Here is a 22,281-nt window from a genome sequence, read left to right on the forward strand (position 1 = left end):
CATTATTGTGTTTATGAGATATAAAAAAATACCCATCAATGTTTTCATATTTTGAAAGGTTAAATTGTTCATTTATAATACTGATGAGTATTTATATACTATATACAAATATTACAGTACAGTATCATATGGCATATGAAGCAAGAAAGTGTATTATATATGTTTTTCCATTTTAAAATCCAATAGTTATTTTCCAATGATATACAAATATATTAACCTTAAGAACTAAAGCAACATCTAGTCTTTATTTTACATTTGTGAATAAACAAAGTTCAGTTAAAAATGGCTCCCAGAATAGCATGTCTTAGAAAAACCTCTGTCAAAGTTTGAACAGAGCTGGTGTTAGAGCGAATAGATCTTGGGAGGGATGGAGAAGAAAGAACTTTTCTAGAGACTGGACTACTTTGGTTGAGAGCCTTTCTCTTCTCTGGTCCTTCCTCTTCTCTTTAGTATGTATTATAATAGAGTATTTTCAGAATGTGTTCAAGTATACAGCTCTCCCAAAGTGCCATGGCAGGGAATCTTGAAAATATATCTGGTGATCAGAATTGAAAGTATATAGCCATGATCAGTTTACCACAGTTTTGGGTTGTTCTTGCCTTCACAGGTGTATCTTTCTAGTTTTGAGTTTTTCACCAGGCTCAACACAAATTCACTAACATCTTCACATTATAGACAAACAGGATCTCTAGTCTGTTCCCCTTAAATGCGGCTCAAAACTGCTTCCCTGAAACCTTGATTTAGTTAGTGTCCCCTTAAATCTAACCACAGATATTTCCTAGGGTTTTTATGTCAGCAGAAATTAGAGATGTGACTTTTATAACAATTGACACACTTTGTTTTCCCAAAGTTCTTTCTAAGCTAAAGAAACACCTGCAGAATTTCTAAAAGTCCTTTCATTTTTCTGAATACCCAACCCTCTCTCAAATTGTACTATAGCATTGATGATGTTATATAGCTCACATTTGTCATACACATAGGTTTCTTACTATGAAACTAAGAAATCTAACAACAATCACATGTTGCATTGACGCTTTCTCAGTAATATTTGTTTTTAGAAACTACCACAATGCATTTAATTGGAATTTAACTTTCCTGACTCAATACAAACTAGGCCTGTTCCAAGATCCATCATGGGAAAAACATCAGGGTGGGTAGAGACTTATTAATAATAAGATTACTCAGTAACATCCACTGAATAAAGATTCAGTGCTATGTATGTATGTATGCAGGTACGTAGGTATGTAGGTTGGTAGGTGGGGAGGCATGAATGAAATCAATGTGCATTACTGAGTGGCCATTAGATTTTATGTGATGATACAAAGACACTGCCCGTGCCAACATTTCCCTCTTTCCCTTAAGTTACTGCTTTTATTCTAGAGTGCAGAGAAACAGAGTTGCTTTCTGGTTAACTAATTTTATCAAGAGGCTATGGCATCATAAAAATTAGCACAGTGACTATTCATAGGAGGGACTTCAGCCAGAAAGTGGCAATAGTGAGAGCCATGGAAACAGAAAACTATCACCTTCTCTTCCTAAAAATGTCCGCATCATTAGGACAGATAAATTAGACTCTCTATTGTTCAAATATGTGTTCGTATTCATTGTATAAAATGTATAAAGGTGTTAAATGCTTTAATGATTGGAAGTTTTGTTTTTTTCCACTGCCTTTCCTGTGTCTGAAACTTCTCTGCTATAGTTAATGCCAAGTTGTATGTGAATATGTCTAGCAACTAGAAAACTATTGTGTTAGCCAAAAAGTCAGTTTAGTTTTTCCATAAAATAAAGCACATTTTTCATTTTCACCAATAACTTTATTGATTTGGATATTATCAGTATGTCAGCTATCTCCTGCTATTGGCTTCTAGTGGGTTGAGGCCAGAGGTGCTGCCAAACATCTTCCAATGCATAAGACAGTTCTACAGCAAGAACATATTTGGCCTAAATATCAGTAGTACCTAGAAACTTTGCAAACCACTTTTGACACATTCCCTCATTCACAGGACCTTCTCCATACACTGCACAAATCTTTTTGGTGCATTTCAGTTGCATTTATACCTTTCATGAAATAATAAAGTGTAATATGCCAAAAATGTTGCATACCTTCTTCCATCTTCAATATTAAAATGGCTACAGAAAAATTCACCAATTTTGATGCTTTCTAAATGTGCACCGATATGACAGCTGTTGCAATACAATCTAACAAAATTGTGAATCAAATTAAAGACAGCTAAGCACCACTAGAGCCATCGTATGGAAAAAAACCAAACAAACTTTTTGGCCCACCTAGTATTTCCTCTTGATATAACCTATTCTATCTGTCGAGAACTGTGGAGTCAACATCATATGGAATGAAAAATTCCCTCCCACTGTCAGTGTTTCCCCACTTATCTTGGCGACGCAGAAAACAATTAATTCTTCACATGACAGCCATACATATGATTCAAAACACCGTGTTTCTTTTGATCTATCTTTTCTCCAGTGTAAGTCTTCCCAAATACTATAGCTTGCCTCAAAAGATATTGAGCCCTTGTTTTCCTCTGAATAAGCTCTAAAATTGTATACTTCCCTCTTAAAATATAATGCTCATAAATAAACACAATATAATGGGGGTGGTCTGATCACACTAAAGCAAGTCATCTAAACTATTTACAAATAAGTGCTTTTACATAAGTTGCCAGTTCATTCACATTAAAAATATTCTTTAATTATTTTTTTTATTTTTTTTAATTAATTTATTTACTTTTAAAATACATTTGTCTCTGCCTTCCCCCCACCTCTTTCCCTTGCCCGCTCCCACCTTCCCTCCCTCAGCTCTTTCTTTAATTATTTTTGACAGTATATAGCTATTCATATTTGTAAAGTCCTTCACAGTAACTTTCATTTATTATTTCTTACAACAACCTTCTTCAAGTTTTGTATTTCTGTGCTGAAAGAAATGACGACAGGTCTTATTTTTACTAATCATGGATGCTATTAAAGTTAGTTATGCATAATATATCAAAAATGAAATAATTACTGCAGTGTAGTTATATTTTATGTAGTCTCATAGTTACTCTGTGTTCCTTAAGACCTTGAAATCAGGATATGTGATGAATCTTGATAATAAGATTTTCTATTTATGATAAATGTCATAAAACTGCAAAGTATCTTTGGATTCACACATTTTGTGAGACAGATCATGGGCTAATCTTCCACAGTATAGAAGGTGTTGACAGTCCATGAAATGCAAAAAAGAAGTCTTATTTCATATATCCACACAGCAAGCCTGACAGCCTTATAAGGATTTAGCTGGTGTTGCTCTAATGATAAAGGAGATTATTTCTTTGGTCTCTCATGTGGTACTGCACAGTCCCACATTGCCTTTATTTTTCCTTCCATAAAAATGTTGTTCAGCTAAAATAGTGGTTTGATTGTTTAAGATATCACAAGACTGAGAAGTAAACGGCCCTTAACTAAAAATATAACCAAAGAGAGACTAAGTCTATAGAAACATCATGTAGACAGCAAGCCTACAGAAAAGGTGCTACTCTTCCAAGGAAACAGACTGATACAAAGATAATTTCTAAACCATCACCTGGCAAAATTGAGCTTTCTAAGACGAACTGGGCATATTTATTTTCATTCTTTCCACACACCCCATTTCGTTGCCCGGTTTCTCTTCCATATTATGTCACAAATCAACATCCACAAACTAATCATTCTCTCATTCTCTCTAGATCTTTTTCTTTCTTTTTATATCATAATGGCCATGCCTTGTGGAATAGGGAAGAGGGAAGGAAAAGAGGACAATTAAAGCCAGATATACTCATTGGGACCATTTCTGTAATTCTTTCTCTTAAGGATGTCATTACATATAACCCCCAAACAACTGTTTATTTCAGGAAATACTTATATCAGTATGTATTCAGTCAAACTAATTTGTCTGGTACAACATGAACAAATCATATAATTTGTACTTCTTTTAAATTTTTATTTATTGATATGTGTATGTGTGTGTGAAAGAGAGACAGAGAGAGAGAGAGAAAGACATCAATTTGTTGTCCCACTTATCTATGCATTCATTGGTTGGTTCTTGTATGTGCCATGACCAGAAATCAAACCTGCAACCTTTGCATAGCAGATGGCGCTCTAACCAACTGAGCTACCCAGCCAAGGCTGTTTTATGCTTTTAAAGTACTTTTCTGAGCGCCTTATTGAAGCCATGCTAGAGTTTCTTAAAACATAGCTCATAATGACAGTGTCCTGTATCTTCATAAGAGGTTGCAAATCTGTAGTAGTGGATGATACACGTGATAAATAATAGTCTCACCTTGTTATGGATGAGCAGCAAAATCCTTATGGGTCAAAACCTGATTGATTTTTTTCCTGTCACCTCACGTGCAGACTTAATTTAGATATATTAGTTTCTATTTCAAGGCTCTTTTCTCTTTTCTTTTTCAATCCTAAACCTTCAGTGCCTTTATCAAGATAATGGCCTCTAAATATTTTGATAGGGCAACCTGTGGAGTTGTTTATACAGCTGAGTTTAAGATAATTTAAAGCTTTCAAGTTTCATCTTAACCTTTTCACTAGATCTGCTCTCTGTTCCTCAACTTTCTGGTTACAAAGAAGACAGATAAAGCTAAGTCAATTAAAAGCTTTCTCTCTCTCTCTCTCTCTCTTTCTTTCTTTCAAAGGTAGTGGCCTGTGGATACTGAGTATAAGGGGGAGGTTTGCCACATTATTGTCATAACGATTAGAATCAATAAATATAAACTCCATTGGTTTGATTAATGTAATTTAACAAAGATTTTTAGTACTTCCTATGTGGTACTAGGAACAGAGAAGTGTAAGACTTTATTCTGAGATTGAATTTACCCATAGGAAGATAACTGCCTACTGCCACTCAGTAGACCTTAAATATACACAAATAATTTGCTTTTCATGATATGGCATATACTATCAACAATTTTTGATCAGAAAGAATGAAACACTGAGTTTTCTAGCATGCCAGTGTATAGACTAAAAATATACAAAGTATGACATTATGCCTTTATCCTAGTTCACTCTTTTTTCATTTTCCATGTTGTTAGGATTTGGAGGGGGTTTTTTGTTTAATTGTGGTATCAATTGACCTATAGCTTAGCATTTTGAATAACAAGCATGTCCTTTGGAGTATTGATTTAGAACAGTGATTTTCAACCATTTTCTTTTTTTAATTTTATTTTTATTGTTGATACTATTACAGATGTCCCCATTTCCCCCCACTTTGCCCACCTCCAACAAGCTTCTGCGCCCCCTCCCTTCCCTCTGACTATAACTACACTGTTGTCTGTGTCTATGGGTTATGCATATATGTTCTTTGGCTAGCCTCTTCACCTTCTTATATCCAGTCCTCCCCTTTCCTCTCTCTTCACCTCTGACAGCTGTCAGTCTGTTCCATGTGTCTATGCATCTATGCCTCTGTTTCTATTTTGTGCATCAGTTTATTTTGGTCATTAGATTCCACATATAAGTGGGATCATATGGTATTTGTCCTTCTCTGACTGACTTATTTCACTTAGCATAAAAATCTCCAGGTCCATCCATGCTGTTGCAAAAGGTAAGATTTCATTTCATGGCACACGTAAACTAATTACTAAAATTCCGTGGCACACCACAAAACATTTTTTACCAGTCTGACAAAAATAGGTATAATTTTGATTCATTAACACTGGGTGACTATTGTTGTGTTGGCTGTTGTTATTTTTTAAATTTGATAGTCTAAAGGAAAAGAGGTCAGTGACCCTGACTAAATAGTCAGGTATTGCATCTTTTAAAAATCCTGGCAGCACACCAGTGTGCCATGGCACACAGGTTGAAAATTGCTGATTTATAAGAAAGATATATGGAGGAAAGGAAAATAGAAAAATATTTTTTAAATGTTGTGAAGGTATTTGTAAAGATTGATGTTTCACCTTTTTACACACAAAAAGTAGAGCTTAGAGTAAGGCACAATGTGGCAAATGCTGTAGGAGAGGAAGAAATCATGTGCTGTGCAAGCACAAAAAAGGAGAAAGTTAATTTCAGCTAGGGAAATCTGTGTGAATATAACACTTGTCCTGAGTGCTGTTAAGTTCAATAAACTAAAGTGCCATCAGATTGCTTCTGTAGGTCCTACATTGTACTCAAAGTGCTGCTGAGTCAACCATTCTAACCCATAGAGGGATCCACAAAAACATTCCTCCTACCCCTAAAAACATTTTTCTTCTTTTTCTGTAGATGTAGCAGAAAAAAGTTGTTTGATTAAATGGCCCAGTGTCAACATACCTGATGTGTTCTTTAAGATTGAGTCCTTTTAATGAGCAGGGAAGATTAGTGCTTTATTTGCAGAGACCATTCGAGAGTGATGAAAAATGAGACCCGTTATATAGACAATTTTAATTTCATTTAATAAAAGGAAAGTACTTGGGTATACTATAAAACACCTCCAGGCTAATATTTAAAGTATTCTTTATAATACAAAGATTACTCATCTTGGTCTGAAGTGCTATTTTATGAAAATATAGGCTTCTAAATACTGACTTAACTCTGACTTATTTTGAGTGATGAGCTGTTTTAATTTTTTAAATTTTTTTTATTGTTTAGTTACAGTTCTCATTTCCCCCCATTACTTCCCCCTGCCCTGCCCACCCCCGCTCCCACATTCAATCCCCAGCCATTGTCCTTGTCCATGGGTCCTTTATATTTGTTCCTTGACCCTTTCCCTAAAATTATTTAATATTATTTCCTTACAACATGTCCCATGACTATTATGTTGAAAGTGTCCGAGAGGCTATTTAATTTATAAATATGAATACATTATACTTCTCTTAATTAATGTAAATATAAGAATACATTTACATTCTATAACAAGATATAAATATATATTACATAATATATATATTCAAACAAAGCCTAGAAAAACAAACTGGATCTACTTCATAGATGCTACCTAATAATACTACAACATATGATATCCCAGATTTATAAATAGCATCACTAGCCTATACCTATTTCTATCTACCTATTGCTGCATAATAAAATCATTTTATTGAATATAACTTTTCAATTTTTACCTCAGTGTGTTTTTTATTGAGTTATACATGTGTTTGTACACATGAGATTTCTAATTATTTATTCTGTATAATTAAGGTCCATGCTTACAAAATATAAAACCATATTTTTATCTCAGTACATTATAAAATTATGAAGTCATTTTTTATGGTAATTCATATTTAATTACCAAGACCATGCATTCTTCTCTTTCCCCAAATGTCTCCTGGGCTTTTACCAGGCTTATACCATCAAGAGATAACAATTCCCACTTTAACCTTCACCCCACTGTGAAGTTAGAGTTGCTAAAAGATAAAATACAGGTAATATTTCTAATACATTTGAGTTTCTTCCTTTTTAAAAGATACTTAAAACAAGAATAATTGTTAAGCACACTATGTCTTTTTGATGTCCTATAATTTAAGGGATATGGGATTGTAAGTGACACAGGTATCACATGTTTTTCATAAAGTCTTTATTACATACACTTCCATATATATTGATATACTTGGCCCGTAAAGCCGAAGTGGGAGGTCCTTTTCTTTATCCTGAGCTTGAGCTGCTGGTGCCGTATTCAGAATGTGTCCACACACTCCTAAACTGTACCCCTGTAACACACAAATCCTTGAGAAATAAAGCAATAGCTTAAATAATGACAACTTATAATATTAAACTCTCTGAGTTAACTGATTAGTTTTTTAAAAACCTTGAATGAAAATTGTTTGGGATTCATATAATAATGGCAGGCAACAGTTTTTGAAAATTTATATGTGGTTCTAAGTACTTTACATATATTATTTGTTTTAATACATATAATAACCCTATAAGAATAGAAACTTTTTATCCACATTTTATAAATGGAGAAAATGAACACACAGCGATTACTTTTTCAGTGTCACAGAGCTTGTAGCCTGTGTTTGAACTGAGACACTCTGGCTTCAGGTATAGTCTTTACCTTTTACCAAAAAAAATTTATATATATGAAAAGAAAGGGGGAGAGAATATATGTGAATGTGCTCAAATTTTCATTTCTTATCCTCACCAGAGGACATTTTTTTCATTGTTTTTTAGGGAGAGGAAGGGGGTGGGGAGGAGAGAAGCATCAATTTGAGAGAGAAACATTAATCAGTACATGCCCAGACCCAGGGATCAAACACGCAACCTTTCAGTTTACAGACATCACTCCAACCAACTGAGCCACACAGGCCAGGGCAGTGTTTTCATTTCTTATTAAGAAAGAAACACTGGGTACAATTTCACAACTTACTGTTATAGTTAAAATTTTCACAGAGAAGGATGACACCACATTTTTTTTAACTAGGCAAAGAACTGTATTACAAACTTTTGTTTCAAACTTTATTCCCAGGCTTCTTCAGCTTAATTACCTACAAAGAATGATTTGTGTATAAGCAAAAACTGAAAATAGCTTCAGTGTCCAAGGGGATTTGGCTTAAAAATATTAGAGATCTAGATTTTATGAGATCCATATAACAAAATTTGGAAAAGCAGTCAATATAAATTAGCAGCTCTCAGTAACTTTTTCAAGTTTATCTTCTTCAGAAACTGACAATTCAGTTTGCTTCACTTTTTGGAATCCTCATCAAAATTCCCTACAAGACCTGGAACTTCATCATCATCATTCTCTCTGGTAGCAAGGGACACTTTACCATTCACGGATTGTTTGGGCAGAGCTTCAGTCAGTCTCCTTAAACTAGGCAGACTGTCTGCACCAAGATGGTTTAAGAGGCTGGGTAGCATTTCTGTCAGCTGCTTTGTCTCAGGATGGCCTGTAATGGTTACAGTGTTCATTGCCAGAGATGCCTGACCTTTAGGGTTTAAAGTAGATCACTGTTCCTTCGTTTGTGAACATATTTACCTCTTTAATACCAGAGATATAGTTTACACCTAACTCCTTTCAGGAGAAATAGTGTTTTTGTTTTTGTTTTTTTAATCATCTGCTATAGCTCTTCTGTGAACGACCTTCTTTTTATGAGCAGTTCCTTCCTACTAAAGTGCACCTGTGCCTGCAGTTTGATGAGTTTTTCTTGGTTCACAATAGTTCTTTTTATCTTGTCAGAGGGGAAATTGGCCACATATGGGTCTAGGTTTGATGCTCAGGGGTCTTGGGTGGATGAGCTAAAAATAAGCACGCATGCGTGGGGACTCAAGATGGCAACTAGAGGCACTTCATACTTTTTTTACCCTTATTTTTTTCTTTACCCTTTCTGAGGAAAGAAAAACACCAATATGGGTCATTTTCAACACTTTCTAGTATTTTATAATTTCTTGAAACATGGCCTACTGGTAACTGTTTTTCTTTTCTATTTTTTTTAAGGTGATGATGATGAGATACTAGAGAATTGGGGAATGGCTAAAAGGTTAAAAAATTCACATTTCCTGCATCCTGAGCTTCATCAGTCACAGTTTGTGAAACACTTTCTTGTATTTGAAATAGAATGAATTTCTATTTTATTTTTGTGAAAAAAGACACAGCTGTGCTCAAATCCATTCAGTGATAGAAGGAATTCCACATATGATCTATGATTCTAGGTCAATATAAACTATAGCTTCAACTGTCTTCAGACAAAAATTCATAGAGTTCTGAAACCTGATGCTGCCCTGGGATTATCTACAGCAGAGTTGCTAAAGACAATGAATGAGAATTAAGTATCCTTCAAAATAGCAAATTGGAATCTTTAGACTCAAAAGTAATTTCTTTGATGATTTTTACTTAACTACTATTCTTATGTACCTGTTCAAGAAACGATGAGCTATCTCGTTCTTTAGAATGATTAATTTTAGGCTCTTTGCATACATAGATGGTAAATAAGGGAAAGAAAACAAAGTAGTAACCTAATCATTATGTCTTTACTATTTTTGATGCAAAATAGAAAAGTAATTTCACATAGTCATTTGAAATTTTCTGTATGAAGGAGAAGCATTACATTGAAAGTTCCGAAATACATATGGCAGTGCACTGATAAACTAACTATATAAAGCTCTGATTTGCAGTTTTTGACTGGCTTTTGTGATATGAATACTCTCATTATGGGCTGGTTTCAAGCTACCAATGGTTTTAACAGCTGGCTCCCAAAATTCCTGAAAGTTTAGTAATCACTTCTCCCATACAACTAAATGCATAATTCTATGACTTGGTTACTGAGCCCCAATGATAGTGACTACAGGAAATTGGTTGTATTATGACCACAATGCTTCACCCCTCAGGTATCCACACTCTTTGCCATGTAACCTTGTAGAGTCCTCTCACTGATATTATGGACACAACCAAGTAACTCTCTTTGACCAGTAGGCTATTAGCAGATATGACAGAAGTGAAAGCCTGGAAAAGACCTTAATATTTTCCCCTTTCTATTGGATTTCTGCTATTGCCAGTAGAATATATTCAGGCCAGCAGAGCCTAATTGTTTTTGTCATTGCAACAAATACCATCCTAAATGATTTGATAGTGAACTAATCCCACGACATATGAGTGAGCCCAGTCGGGATCAGAAATGTATTTACTTGACCTACTGCTGAGTACAAATGCATGAGCAAGCTCAGCCCAAGTAAGTAGAGCCACAGAGAAATGTGAGATAAATACATTTTAAAAAATGTGTTCATTGAGGTTTTGTGGTTGTTTGTTATGTAAGATTATTTTGTCACTGGATGACTGATACAATTATACTATTATTTGTCAAGCTTTAATTAGGATGACAAGAATTTACACAACAGACATTGTGCTTTGTGAAAAGAGATCAGTGAAATTTAGGTTTGAATCTGAGATTTACGACAAATAGGTGGATTGCCCTAAGAAATTTATTTAACTTCTCTCTGCCTAAGTTTTCTCATTTTAAAATTGTGGATAACTAGCTTTGCAGGATTATAATGAACATTAAATATATAAATGTTTGTATGTACAATATATTAATATATTTATATGTTATAATTATATTCATACATGTCTATACATCTGTTTACATCTGTATCTATAAATACAGATGGATTTACAAAGTGGAAGTTGTGACTTTGGTATAAAAAGCAGAATGCAAAAGTTAAAACTAGTTACATTGATGCCATTGGAAAATAGAGTTTTATTTTCTTTATGATGAATTGTTATGGAGTGATTAAGGTCACATATCTAGAATCTGACTGCCTGGGGTTTATTCCCAGCTCCACCATTTTAACATTAAAAAGCACTTAGAATTATAAATTTTTTACTTACAGCATACATTATAAGAATTATCTATACTAGAATTTGATAAATGTAATAAAGCACCTGGTATATAGTAGGTATCCATTAAATGGTAAGTACTATGTAACATAGCTATTTGTTTACTAAGGAAAAATGAAGTTTATATTATGATAAAATGAGTTATAATAATTATTTATTTTGTTTAAATATTAGCACAGATTATTTGGGAGGGGAGCAGAGTGGCCAATCCATATTAAGGCAATGTTTGTAGGAGTCCCTTTTATCTCCAGAGAACAGGCCTATTAAATCATTATTCTTAACAGTTTCTCTGAAGAAAATTTCCACTTGGGACCCATAAGCATAAACTTAGGGAATATGCTTAAATTGCCAGCAGTTACATGATGTTTTTGCCTTCCTCTCTAGCGTATTCATACAAGCTAGCTTTCCTGCTAAGGGAAAAACTGAGGGGCTTGAGGAATGCCCTTGTCAACACTCTGGCTTCTGAGTCAGCATAATGCTTCTTAGATTAAAGTGAAAAAAAAATCAGAAAGCAAATCAGAAAGAAAAAAGATTCAAGGAGATAAAAGTCAATCAAAACCAGTGCAAAGAGGTTAACATGGAGTAGAATCTGCCACAGAATAGAAAGAAGAGTAGAAATATAGTACAGCTAACTGTGAATTTGTACCTTGTGAAGATTCCACATTCCTTGCTTCACAGACCATGGGCAGGTGCAGAGGGCATGGCCAGTAACAGGTGTTTGGAATCTAGTTACCACTTCTTGGAGGAAGAGGAAAATAGGGTAGTATGTAGCTACTTAATGAAACGTGGAGTGTGGTGGGTATATATAGACCTAAAATTGAATTGTCATTTGGAATGTGTGCTCCCTTTCTGGAGTAAGCACCTAAAATACATCAATAAGTTTGTAAAGATACGTAAAACTTACCAACTGTTCTCCTCAGAGACATTTATGTAGGAGAACCAAGAGAGCCAGAAGAAACCTGGAACATAGTTTTAGTGACTTGGAGGTTTTAGGAGAAAAACTGGAAGACTAAGGGGAACACAGATGGATTTAGATCTCAAGTAGAAAGTTGTGAGTTTGGCACAGAAAAGCAGATGCAAAGTTAAAAACTGCTTATGCTGATACTATTAGAAAATAAGGTTTTATTTTCTTTATAATGATTACTCTACAATCATAGATTCCTGAAAAGGCATGGAATAGTAGGCAATGAAAGACCAAGAAGAATGTGAATGAAAAATTATTTAATCTGATTAAGAAAGATCAAATTTGAGAAAGAAAATATGCAGAAAGTACTACAAAATCAGATACTTAGGAAAATATCAAACAAAAACAATTGTATTGCATGTCCAGTAATTCTTGAGGAAAAATAGCAGAAATAAGAAATAGGTGGAAAAAGCACCTAGTCCAGCATGTAACACATTTCCTATCATCACAGGTATTCAATAAATGTATATAGATTGGGTAAATGTATATACAGGGCTACAGAAAACTTTTAAAATAATGCCTATTTTTAAAGGCCTATAAAAAAGTAAATCAAAAATTTTAACTAAAAAGGGAAAGATAGTGTCATAAATTCCAAGATTTGGTAAAATTTATGACTGGAAGATGGAAATTGTGCAGAGAGCTATTTGCCATGGGACATGAGGGTTCCTGCACTTTCTGACTCGGTATGCTGTAAGAATGCAAGACACTGACTGCGTTTTGCCCAGGCCATGGCTCAGTTTTGTGTTTTCAGTGAGCTATCTTGAGGGATGACGTGATGTCCTTCCCCAAAGAGCAGGTTTACTTTTGCCTATTAAAAAGTTGTAAATTCCTCAAGTTCAGTGTTCTCCTTAAATGTAGCCCACAACTTATGAAGGCATTCATTTAGTCCTACTTGCATTATTCCTATGGGATGAAAGGACATGGGGAGCCAAAACAAACCAACAGGAAATTCTGGCTGCTGCTTTGTCATGAGTAATAAAGTTTTTTGTCTGATCCAGGAATTTCACATTTTCTGCCAGCATCTATGAAACAGTAACAAATTGGCTTATTAGCTTATTAACAGGCAAAGTCTCATACCTTTTGTATACTTTTTGACAGTAACAGAATATATCTTTCTTGTTCATAAGAAATATCTCATAGTAGAATTGAACAGTACATGTCAAAAAGAAGCTACTTAACTTATATACCTGGGTAATTTTGTGCAATCCATGTTCTGAAAGCTATCAAAGCTATCAATGAATTAAGTGGAACTGGGGTTTTCAAATATTATTAGTGCCCCTTTTCTGTATGAATTCTACTGAAACTCTATCTTTAGTGTTTATATTTCTCAGTGGAGTCTTGCTAAACTCTATATAGCCCTGCCTATTCACGTTTAGGTAAAAGTGAATTTTAACATCTAGTTCTTGATTCTGTAGTCTTTAGTCAAACTCCTAAAAATTATAATGTCATTAGCCACTCATTTATAATAAAACTTAAATCACATGACTTAAATTATGGAATTAACAAAGATGCTCACAATATAATAAATGAAAAAGACAGCCTACAAAATTGTATATCCTTTACCTTCCCAATTACAAATCTATTTATTCATACAGCTACAATATAGTTTGGGATTATACATACCAAAATGTTCATAGTGGTAGGATTAAGCATGGGTTTAATCTTGTTTGTATTTTTGAAATTTCTACGATCCACATGTGTTACTTTTATAATCATGAAAGTCCTTTAAAATAATAATCCATACTTGCAACTCACTTGTAATTAGCATGCAGGATATAAGGTATGTAAAATAAAAGGAATCTTCTAGATTTATATTTCTATAGTTATTTTATCTTGACATTATTTATATAACTAGTTTTTTTTTAGTGTATGTATTTTGTAAATAAATGCAAGTTTCCTTCAGAAGAGGTAAGATAATTGAAAATTTTACTTTTTTTCCCCAAATATAAACATTTAAAAATGAAAGCCCAGGGGGAAAGGGGGAAGAAGCATGGGTAGCCAAGAAAAGACCAAACAGAAATTTCTCATTGTGAGAAAATGAGTATAGGGATAAGCACTGTTAATGGATCCAATTCTGTCCCCCCAACCCTGTTTATATGATGAAGTCCTAACCCCCAGTACCTCAGAATGTGACCTTATTTTAAAAAGGGTCTTTGTAGATGGTAGTCAAGTTAAGATTAGGTATTTAGAATGAGCCCTAATTCAATATGACTGGTGTTCTTATAAAAAAGGACAAATTTGGACACAAAAGTGGGCATGCACACAGAGTGAATACCATATAAACAAGATTTATAAGGTGAGTTAGGACTCACTGAGGTAAGGGCGGTTAGGTAGAAATAGAATCAAGCAGGCAAAAATTAAGTGTCACAGCAACCATAGAAAGAGTATTTCAAGCAACGGTTTGTGATAAAAAACCTCAAATGATGGGGGATCATAGAGAGGCAGTATTAGGGAAAAGGTACAGTCAGTCTCTTCTGAGGCAGAGAGAGTTGAGTTTAAATGTTACCTCCACCACGTACTAGCTATATCAACCATGAAAGTCATGTCACCTCAATAAACCTCATTTTTCTCACCTATAATGAGTGGGTAATATGTGTCTTTCTTAAGTTTGGTTTTAAATTATGAGCAACCAAATGTAAATACTCTTGTGCACATGTAAACATATACATAAAAGACTTAGCAAAAATAGATGCTCAATAACTGAAAGCTCTTATTACTGCTATAACATAAAGAAGAGGATTAGACTATTAGGAAAAAAATAAATAGAAAAAACAAATGAACTCTTGCTAGGTACTGTTCTCAGAACTTACAGATACTAACTTATTTAATACTGACAACAATGCTATGAAGCAGATACTATTTTGATTACCATTTTACAAATGAGAAAACAGTCACAAAGCAGTCATTTGCTCAAATCCACACAGATAATGAGTGGAATGAGCCAAGAGCCAGGATTCAAAGGTTTTCAATACTATGCTATACTTCATCTTTTCTAGAATCAAAGTTGTGTTTCCAGACAGTTATTTGGTCTGTGACAGTGAATGTTTATTCCTTTTCCAGTGATTATAGAATTTCTAAACAGTGAGTTGTTTCAGTTAAAGCAATTCTGGAAAATAGTTTTCTGCCAGACAGCATCTTCTATATAGAATGTTTTTGGCCAGGGGAATATTTGTAGTGAACATTCTTGCCTTCTTAGTGATTGGTTAAAATACAGAATTTGCTTTTGGACTCCAAAGCAAGACAACAGGGTTATGTGTCCTCTACAGGGATGGGCAAAAGTAGGTTTACAATTGTTCATACGGAAAAACAATACAATAATTAATTGATAATAATACAAGAATAAATTCTGTATTTCACATAATCACAACTCCATACCTACTTTTGCCCCACCTCTGTATTTAGTTACTTGATGTTAGCCCCGAGAAATTTAATGGGCTTTTATTTTTTAACATTTTAGCCTACAAAATCACTTAAACCTTTTTTGGTGGAACAGAGTTGTAGTAAGTTTATATCAGCTCACAAGAGGTCCTTATTAAAGTTTCAGAAATTTGGCAAGCTGGTTGCTAAATACAGCTATTATTAAAAATTAAATTATCAAATCATCTATTGAAGGACATTTCTGTTGTTTCCATTATCTTGCCCACTGTGAATAATGCTGCAATGAACATAGGGTTGCATATATCTTTCCATATATGTTTCACTTAGCAAAACAGCATGCTAAGCGAAATAAGGCAGAAAAAGTCAAGAACCATATGATTTCACTCATGTGGGATATAAAACTGAAAGCAACAAATAAGAGACACAACAAACAAAAACTCATAGGCACAGACAACAGTGTAGTAGTTACTGGAGGGAAGGAGAGTAGAGGGTAAAGGAAAAAGGAGATCAAATATATGGTGATACAAGAAATTTGACTTTGAATGGTGGGCACACAATGACGTATACAGATGATGTAACATAGAGTTGTACACTTGAAACCTATATAATTTTATTAACTAGTGTCACCACAATAAATTTAATTAACAAAAAATTAAATTATACAAAAATACAAATAAATAACATATAAACAAAGGTTATAAATAATCAAAATATTATTTTGCTGTATTTTTACTATTACCTCTTTTCTTGAAGTTATTGACATTTATTTGTATAGAGAAAAAACCCAAAGAACAGTATGCTATTTCACATTTCTTCTAAACTTTGTGTTCAGTGACACCGACTTGGTAGCTGAAATTGGTCAAAGTGGGAGCATTTATTTCACAGATATCAGTTAACTAATGCTACAAATCAAGGATCCTACTGCTCCCTCCCAACTGACTGTTAAACCTTCAATAGCACATCACTGCAAAGCTAACAGACTCTACTTCAATGTTCAGACTTCCCTTAGTACTATCACTTGACCTGCTATATGTAGAATTTCAGAAATATAGTTAAGACATAATTGGCCAGTACTTGGTGTTATTAGAAATCCACGTTGCTTTAGTGAAGCCTTCTGTGCCATCTCAGAGGCCTCAGATCACAAAAGTGCCCATTTTGTTTCCTTTCAAATCCAGAGAGAGAGTGTTTCCTCTTGTTTGAAGAAACTAATCATCAACTTTAATATTTGATTTTCTGAAACTTTTGTTATTTCTACTCTTTGAAATTTTACTTTTTATTATATCTTTATATTAATTAATAAAAATTGTTTTTGATCACTGAGCTTATTTCTCTTCAACTCAGCTGTTTTCTAGCCTATCCCCACCAGAGCCTATGTGCAACATGACACATTGATAAAGGGATAACAGTGGTGAAAAGTCTCTCTGGAAACCAAAATGAAGCTTAAACTTTGTAAGAAGGAAAGTACAAGAAGGAGTCAAAAGGAAGGAGAGGCATTGTTGTCTAATGGTTCAGGACCAAGTCTTTAAAGTCAAACTGTTAGGATTCCCATTCCAGCTCTGCCAATTACCACTGTGAGACTTGGAGCAAGTTACATAACCTCTCTGTGCCTTAGTTTCCACCTCTATAAAATGGGGATAATAATTGAATTTATTCCATATAATTGTGCAATAATAAATGTAATGAATGTAATCATGCAGAAAATTACCTGGTACATAATAGGTATAATGTAAATATTTGTAGCTATTCTCTCTTTATACAAAGGATGGGTTTTGTACCCCCAAAACAATAGGAAGTTGGGTCTGTCATTTCTTACACACTTTTAGTCAAGACTCTGTTTAGTTAATAATATCTAAGGTAGCTTATATATTCATTCTATAGAAAAATTTAAATTTTGGGCCAAGTGTGCCCCAAACTTTTTCTTGGTTTTTAATTATGCACACATTACATGAGCTGCTGCAGTTGGAAAATGGACCAGGATAATGGAACTAGAAAATTTATTTAATCTATCTGAATGGACTGCATACAAATCAATTGTGCACTGACCTACTTGGATCATTTAAGAGAGCCAACTACATGACATCCTATGTGAGCAGGTGGTTTTTTCACCATATGTAGACAAAGCTCTTGGGATGACCTACTTTGGATCAAAGCCCTAAAGAGAGAGTTGACTTCTAAAGCGTATAATGTTAATATTTTAAAATACAGTTAATGAACTGTGAGTCTTTATTTAATAGTTATTGTATAATTAAATATATAGGATCCCAATGGAGTTGTCCTTATTTTTTTCACACTTCTCTATTATCTAGTGATGCAGAGGTAATTATGGGTGAGAATAATTTAATTTGAGGTTTTAGATGTAACCAAAGTTTAAAAACAAAATCTGTATATATTAAGCAAAGGACAATTTAGTGGTGTTTTATGAAATACTAATGACAATAATAATATACTATTTACTTTTGTTCTAGGCTATTAAGAAACCCATTGGTGCAAAAAAATTGGCTTTTTTTAATAATATTTTATTTATTTATTTTTAGAGAGAGGGGAAGGGAGAGAGAGAAAGAGGGAGAGAAACATTGATGAGTGGTTTCCTCTTGCACACCCTCAGCCTGCAACTCAGGCATGTGTCCTGACTGGGAATCAAACCAGCAAGGTGGTTTGCTGGTTTGCAGGCTGGCACTCAATCCACTGAGCCACACCAGCCAGGGCATAAAATTTGTTTTTATTCTCTTCTTATTTAGAGAGTATGATTATTAGTATGTCTTGAGTATATCTAGCTTCCTGGGTGATATGTTTCCTTAGGAGGAAAATTATAGACACTTGCTCACTAAGGTGTACTAAACACGAATCTCATACATTGTTATTTCAATTATATAGCAATCACCTGACCAAGTGTAGATATAAAAATAATAAGTCGCTGATTATAATTATTGGTTTGTGATGATAATACAAGATTTTTATTCTGACGCCAACTTTTTGTGCTAAGGAGCAAAATACCTTGGATAATGAAAACCATAAATAAGAAAAATCACACCTAATCAAGTAGTTTAGGGTTCAATTTATAAGTACAACCAGTATGACTCATGTAGATAACTTGGGGATCTATTAGTTAGATCATTTACATGGAGTCTCTTCTCTTCCACCAGGTGTTTAGTAGACATAAATATAATTAAAGTAATTATTTACTTTGTTTCACCCATGGGGTGTCTAATTATTTCTTTATTCCTCATCAAGTAGGCATTTGAATGTAGGGAGAAAAAATTTTTTTAATATGAATAAGATATAGTGATATGATAAAGAACCTGAAAAAAGAGTTAACTATCAATTCAGTGTCACTATTAGGATTTTATTTTAGGTGACTCCACAGCTTTCTTATGAGTTAAAGCTAAATGTTTGATTTCAAAACTCAACCTGGGGTGTATGCATGTGCCATGTGTGTGCTCACCCACATGAGTACTTGCTGAGTGGTGCCTTACAGGAACCCCATGATCTTGTCATTGTTTTGTGAAAGATTGAATATATTATACATACGATATCAGAGATTGCTGATTCTCTAGGAATAGACACTCTGTAGCACTGCATGCTCTAGGAACAGGCAGAATCCTATTTACGCCCCCTTCTTATTGCCTCTGGCCTTCTCCCCCCGCCCCGCCACCTTCCTTCCTTTTTCTCTGCCTGCAGACTTTCAATTCTGTGCATGTTTTTGTCTGGTTCTGCATGACTAGTTCAGGAAGCAGGCATGTAAAAAAGTCTGGGAAATGTGTGCCCTCCTGCCATATCATTCTGATTTTTCTGAAGAGATGTCACCTGTGTACAAGAGGGCTTTTGATAACTCAGTTTGTGTCTCACATAGAATGATACACCCAGTGCATTAGTTATAATCATACACATAGAGACAACAATGACCAAACTGTTACATTTATAAAGACAAATAATAAAATAAAACAGCAAATAATACCAAAGGGGGAAAGAATTGAAATCCACAGTAAATAAATTGTTTGCTTCCTTGTCATTCTCCTAACCAAAAAAAATATCCATCATTGTGTCATGACTAGAGACAGCAATTGAAATAACCAGTGTGTTTACCTAGGGAAAAGAGGACCAAATGGGAAATCAGAAAATTTATGAGCTAAAAGATTGACTGGAGGCAACTGTCTTATTTTTCCAACAGAAAGACATATATTTGGAAAACTGATTTTAGATTATGGTTCAAAACTAATTCAGTGGAGAAAGATAGTCCTTTTAACAAATGGTTCTGGACAATTAGAAGTTTATATCTACACCCCACAAAGGAACTTCAATCTATACTTTGCATTATATACAAAAATTAAATCAAAAGAGATCATAAATTTAAATGTAAAGCCCAAAACTATAAAACTTCTAAGAGAAAATCTTTGTGATCTTGTGTTAGGCAAATAGTTTTTCAACATGACACCAAAAGCACAATCCATAAAAACAGAGCTTCATCAAAATGAAAAACTTCAACTCTTCAAAAGGCACTTTTAAAGCAAATGAAAAGAAAGCCACAGACTTGAGGGAGGAAGGGAGATACTTAAAATGTACATGCCTGATACACAACTTCTATCCAGCGTTTATAAATAACTCTCAAAACTCAATAGTGAGGAAACCAACAACTCAAAAATATATACAGATGCTAAATAAGCACTCTAAAAGATGCTCGGCATTTTAAATTAGGTAAATGCAAATTCAAACCACTATGAGTTACCACTACAAACCTGTGAGAATGGCTAAAATTTTTAAAAAACTAATTGTACTAAGTGTTTTTAAAAAGTATAAGGATGTACTCGAACTCTGATACACTACTGATGAGAATGTAAAATGGTACAATCATTCTGAAAAACAGATGAACAGTTTTTTTTTTTTCTTTCTAAAACCATTCATGTACCATATGATTCAACCACTCTATTCCTATTTACTACCTAAGGGGAACAAAAGGATTTGACCATATAAGGACTTGTGACAAATGTTCACAGCCATGTTGTTTGTAATAGCCCAAACTGAAAATAACCCAAATATTCATGAATAGGCTAATAGATAAAGAAACTGTAATGTATAACAACATGGGTGATCTCCAAATAATTATGCTGAGTGAAAGAAAACTGACAAGAGTACCTACTGACTTCATTTCTTTAATGCATTTGTATTACAGCCATTTTACAGGGACAGAAAGCAAATCAGCGATGGCCAAGGGACTAAGCAACAGTGGAAGTGTAGGGAGAAGAGGAGTGGAAGGAAGGAATTACAAAGGAGCATGAGAAAACTATTAGCAACAATTATTATTTTGATTGTGTTGGTGGTTTCATGGGGTACATATATATATATACACTTCAAAAATGTGTAAAATTGGACCCTGGCCAGGTAGCTCAGTTGGTTAGAGCATCATCCAGACCTACCCTGATTGCAGGTTTGATCCCTGGTCAGGGCACATACCAATTAATTCATAAAAATGTGGAACAACAAATTGATCTCTCTCTCTCTCTAAATCAAATTAAATTTTTTTAAATTGTATTCTTCAGGTATGTACATTTATTATATGTTGATTATACCTCAAAAAAAAACCCTGCTAGAAATTATCCATTTTGACCTTGCTAAATATTGTTTACTTATATTAGAAATTTTATTTGTAGGAGATAATTATTTCAATGGACCCAGTTATAGGGCATTACAGATTTTTTTTTACATTTTTAATTATGAAACAATAGTAACGATAAGGTCTCTGAAAAGTTTATTGCTACAAAATAAACTTTAAGAAAATTTTATGTTATCTTCTATTATCAAACAAGGAAATGCCAAGTAGAGAGCATACTAGTAAAACATAATGATTTTGTCAGAATTATGAAAGATGTTTCAGCTTATTGCCAGTTCTGCAGTGCACAGTGTTAAATAAATAAAAATAAAATCCAAAAAGATGCTAAGTTTAAATTTGCATTTCAATTCTTAACAAACTTATGAGCATCATGTAGACCTTGGGACACCTGGGAAAATTTATGAATAAACCTAACTTGGCAAACATAATTATAATTTGAAACAGATGGGTCTGGGTCATGACCAACTGACTTAGATTCAGGGATGAAATACCTGGACCTATTATGATGATATTAATAGGAACTCATTTAGAGAAATTAATGTTTTTTTTTTCTAAGGACAACAGGCATATAAGACACTATTACTAGAAGAGATTGAAGTCTCATTGGAGAAAGCTGAATGGGGGTCTTTACATTTAACTAATGAAAAACACTGGACAGGAGCCAAATTCTCTGAGTCTTATTTGTACTCACTATTAAGGGCATCTTCTCTTTTCATCTGTCCCTTCAAATGTTCCAAGTGTTTTTATTAATGGTATGTGAAAGAAAGGAAGGAAAACAAATTGCTGAAAGCAGAATATTTACAACTTTCCCACAATAATTTGTCAAGACAACCAAGTGCACGACCCATGCCAGTTCTAAACCTCTGTCGAACTGGGGATACTGTATTATATAGCCTGGAGATTGAGAATTTAACACAGTGACTAAACTCCTTTCACTAAATCTTAATATTGCTTACTCTTAAACTGAAATTAGCAATAAAGATAATCATAACCAGCACTTTTCAGGTACATAGAAGGTATGTTTCAAAGGATCCTGCTATGTACTTT

At 34.0% G+C, this 22,281-nt stretch overlaps 1 pseudogene; it reads right to left on the reverse strand.

The window, feature by feature from the left end:
* Positions 1–8,637: 8,637 nt before the first annotated feature.
* Positions 8,638–22,281, reverse strand: part of LOC129069736 (transcription factor BTF3-like) — a 151,500-nt pseudogene continuing 137,856 nt past the window's right edge.

This window comes from Pteronotus mesoamericanus, unplaced genomic scaffold (genome assembly GCF_021234165.1).
Source record: "Pteronotus mesoamericanus isolate MK-2021 breed Mesoamerican mustached bat unplaced genomic scaffold, CSHL_Meso_final contig_24, whole genome shotgun sequence".
Lineage (NCBI taxonomy): Eukaryota > Metazoa > Chordata > Mammalia > Chiroptera > Mormoopidae > Pteronotus > Pteronotus mesoamericanus.